The sequence below is a fragment of the Montipora capricornis genome, chromosome 1 (genome assembly GCF_036669925.1).
Source record: "Montipora capricornis isolate CH-2021 chromosome 1, ASM3666992v2, whole genome shotgun sequence".
In the NCBI taxonomy this organism is placed as follows: Eukaryota; Metazoa; Cnidaria; class Anthozoa; order Scleractinia; family Acroporidae; genus Montipora; species Montipora capricornis.
This window is the reverse complement of record NC_090883.1, coordinates 41214639-41218944: the sequence shown is the minus strand read 5'-3', so window position 1 is coordinate 41218944 and position 4306 is coordinate 41214639.

Below are 4306 nucleotides of genomic sequence, written 5' to 3'. Positions count from 1 at the left end.
CCAGTGGTCTGGAGAAATTGGGACTTACTTTGTGTGTTGTTCCCTCTGCAGGTTTGGATCCAGCTGTTGTTTTGTGAAAGCAATGTAAGGAACGTTTGCCTGTTCCTTTAAACGTTTCGACCTATCTGTCAGATAGGTTATTGCCTTCTCGCAGTAATAGTATATATACAACAATTTTCAAAAAAGCTTTAGCTGAATTGCGGTTAGTTGCAATAGTTTCGGTAAACAGTAGAATATATTCTAAACTTCTGGCTAATTGACTGTTTACTGGTTAAAGAATAAGTTGACGACGTATGTGATTCCTCTTTTATTGAAGGACAACCTCACGAAAAAGGTGTAGACAAAAACCGAACTATCTTCAGCACAAGACAACTGGTCGAGTTAGAAAAAGAATTCCACTACGACAAGTACCTGTGTCGACCAAGACGAATCGAGATTGCACTGTCACTGGGGTTGACAGAAAAACAAGTGAAAATTTGGTTTCAAAACCGGAGAATGAAATGGAAAAAAGAGACTGCATTGATGGAGAGAGCTTTAAAGAGTAAAATCCAACAGCGACTTCGGCAGTTGAGTGACAAGAACCCAAACGGTTTTGGAAGTTTGACGATGATAAACAATGTGAACGGCCATCCGACATCCTTTACCTCAATTCAGCGGCGAGTAAGAGGAAGTCAAGGTTTCCCTCCAATTTACCCGGATAACTTTGAACTTTAAAGAATCCAAGTTGGAGCCATATTTATCTCGAACATTTTATCTCCAGTATATTATACCCGAAAACGCCACACCAAGCCAAAAATAGATCAAATGCTCTCATTTTAACCATGACACTGATTCAAAAACTGGACTTTGCAGAGAATAACAAACGGTCTCGGGATGAAGACGGCTTAGTATCATTTGAATGGACAATCTTTTTGCTTTCATCCACCTCAAATTCTCGAAGAATCTCCTTTCGTGCAAGAAGCCACAAGAGAGTACAAACTTTTAATGAAGAGGTCATCCTTGAGAATTTAACCGCGCCCTTAGAAAATAAAACTTGAAGATGTAAACTGATCAGAGGAAAAGCGATTTTCTGTTTCATGATGACTGCGCAATGGGAATTTATCAATTTTAACAAGCACTAATGTACATCTTCTTTACTTTGGAATAACTTTGATAGCCGCATGCGGCCCTCAAAGGTCAACTGATCGTGTCTTTGTGTCTGTTCTCCTTTTAACGGAATAACACAACACAGGTGTCTCAATCACGTCCCAATTATCACTGCAATTTCCTCATTTTCGTTCAGATATTAGTATTAATTAACCAAGTAAAATCTTTAAGAAAAACTCTCGAACCCTCTGAGAGACAGACAATCTATGTTATATTATCAATCCTATTAAAAGAATTCAAACTTCATTAGTGTCTTAAGTGTACATTTTCAAACGGTTAAGAGGTTTTCACAACACACTCAAATGAAACTCAAGATTTTGGTTTCATATTCAACAAATTCCACTTACTTTAAATAAATGAAAACTCTTGAGTCGATAGAAGTCTAATTCTGAAAAAGAGATGAGTGAACCGTTGAGATAATAGAGCGCCAGCGTTTAGTCCCGGGGGTGGGACTCCCATATGAAACAGACGGGGATGCTCGTCGGAAATTTTGAATTTAACCCTAAAGGAGACCAATCTTGGCGTGGCTTAAGCAAATTTTGACCCCTAAAAGAGACCGTTTAAAAACACAAAAATACGACACGCAATGAGTTTTAATGATAAAAAGGCATAATCATCGAATGCTTTTATCTAAAAAGAAAATTTAAAAGGAAATTTGACTTCTGTTTCTCTTCGCGTAATTCTGCGTTACTTCGCGGAACCCTAAACGAGACCTTGGTGGCATAAAATATTGGCGCTTTGCCCGGAACACCCTAAGCGAGACCAAAATCCAAAATTTACACCCCTAAGCGAGACGACGAGCATCCCCGTCTGTTTCATATGGGAGTCCCCCCCCCCCCCCCCCCGGGCGTTTAGTAACAAGGAGGACTCAAGGCCAGTCCGCCATATTGAAAATACGGCAAACAAAAGAAATACCCTAACCGCAACCATAACCCTTTATGATGTCTGGGACGGCTGCCAACATTAACATGAAGAAAACGCTAGTCTTTTAAGACTGTAGGTGACTTGAAAGCCACCGTTCTAAGGCGTAAAAAAAATTAAAAAACTGAAGGACGGGCGCTTCTGTAAGTGTTAAACATGTCATGTGTTTTATTGATGAAACGCCTCCAACAGTTGTTTAAAATCGGCGTTTTGGTTCCGCCGTTTTCGGTGTGCTATTGGCAATTAATTGAGAGGCTGCAATAATTAATGAAGTGCAATTTTGCATTTTTCCGTGATGATTTATTGTCCAAAATCGTGAAACATAAAAACCAACTCATCGTTAGCAAAGCAATTCTGTGAATGTCTATTTCGTTCCTAGACTATCTTCTTGGAATCGAAGACGATTCTGCAATGCCGGGAAATTTACGACGAGTGTTCGGAAGTGCTTCGGTATTTTTTTCAATTGCGCGCGCTTTCCGTCGTAAACAGTCGTAGTTCGAAAGGCCAAGAAAGCAGACACCTGCTTAAATTTTGCAAGCGCTATAAAGTAACCAGGGCGTTAGCCGCCGTAGACCCGGCGGACAGGGCACACGTTGCAGACTTTGTATCGCCATCACGTCTAAGAAAACAAAACAAGTTAAAGGTTGGTCGTAGATTCCTTTTAAGGGGGGCAGTGTGTGTACAAATGGAACAAGGACAGAGAAAACGTCGGTACCAGGCAAACTCTCGACCTCGTCATAACGGATGCCATGCAAAGGCAACCGACTCGCTGGCGAACACTGACAAATGTCTTATAAATTCAAACCACCGAGAGGATACTACTTTCTCGGGAACTAAAACTGTTTCGCCTGAAGTCTATCCTTGGATGAAAGAACTTCGTTCAAAAGGTATTTAACAAAATCTGTATTTCAGTGAACCAGTAAACTTTCACGGTATACGAAATGTGCTGCTGCATCAAACGGAACCTTTGTTTCCATTTTAATTTCTCCGACGCGCAATTAGTTTTGAATCGAATCATTAGATGTTGACTGAAGACTCTCTTTACCTCTAACCGTTGATCTATAAAGTTTCAACGAAATACATTTCTTTGATTCCGTCGGACTCGATCGTACCCCGCCCTTTATAGCGCTTTAAGTGTGGATTAGTACAGTAGAAGAAAGCCTTCGCCATCTTGGCCCTTCTCCGTTGTGAGGTCGTTCGCTCGTGTTTCTAAAATCTTCTAAGGCGCGGATGCCGTAACTTCGCCGTAATTTCAACGCAAATGATTTCAGTTAAAACCCTAGTGAAAAATTAATTGCAAATATTGTTTTATTGTACTGAAGAATGCTTTTTTCCATTCGTCGTTGAATTGTGGCTGGTACAAAAACGATTAATCCTTCTGTACACAGTCACCAGGGTTAAAAATGTGCTAATCCCTTAATGCAGTGTTGTCTCTCTACATGTCCTGGCATCACAAAATATCTTTTCAACCACAAAGCACTTTCTTCTGAGAGACTCCGCCACCAAGGAAGTTATATTATGTGTTAAAACCAGGCGGAAAGCGTATAACAACATAGCAAAATTCTCCTTAGGCTGTTCGGGTACGCATTTTTCAATATGACCTTATGCAGAAGACGTGTTTGGATCCTACATAGTGGCCAAGACCTGTGTAATCGTCTTTTAGTTTCTCGCCATTCTTTAAGCGAAAGCAAATGTTAAAAATTGTTATAAGATAGATTAGATAGGTATTTTTTCTAACCAATCATTGGCCTAACAATTTTGAAGGTTCTACTCACAAATACGAACGATTTTTTTAGAGACATACTCGGCCTTTCATTTTGTTTGTTTTTTCTTTAATTTGCTCGATGGTTAAAGTTGAAGCAATTTTCAATTCTCTGTGACTAAACTTCAGAACACTCAGTCCATAACATCGTCCCTCGCTCATCTAATGGAAGTGCTCGCGAAATTTTCATCTGTACACAGTTTACGAAATTTTGCATTCTTTGGGCACCATATTCAGCCATCATGTTAGAGAAACAATAGGGCCGTTTATATGAGAGAAAATAAGTCGCGGCGTACGTAACACGCGAAAGCAACTATTTATACGAGTATGAACTCCCAGGCCAGGATAAGCCGCGGCTTGAGAAAGCCGTGAACGTAGATTTTGTACCATTTATACGGGGTGTTCGCGTGTTATGTAAGCCGCGGCTTATTTTCTCTCGTATAAATGGCCCCAATGTTTGTTTTTTTTGTTTGCGTT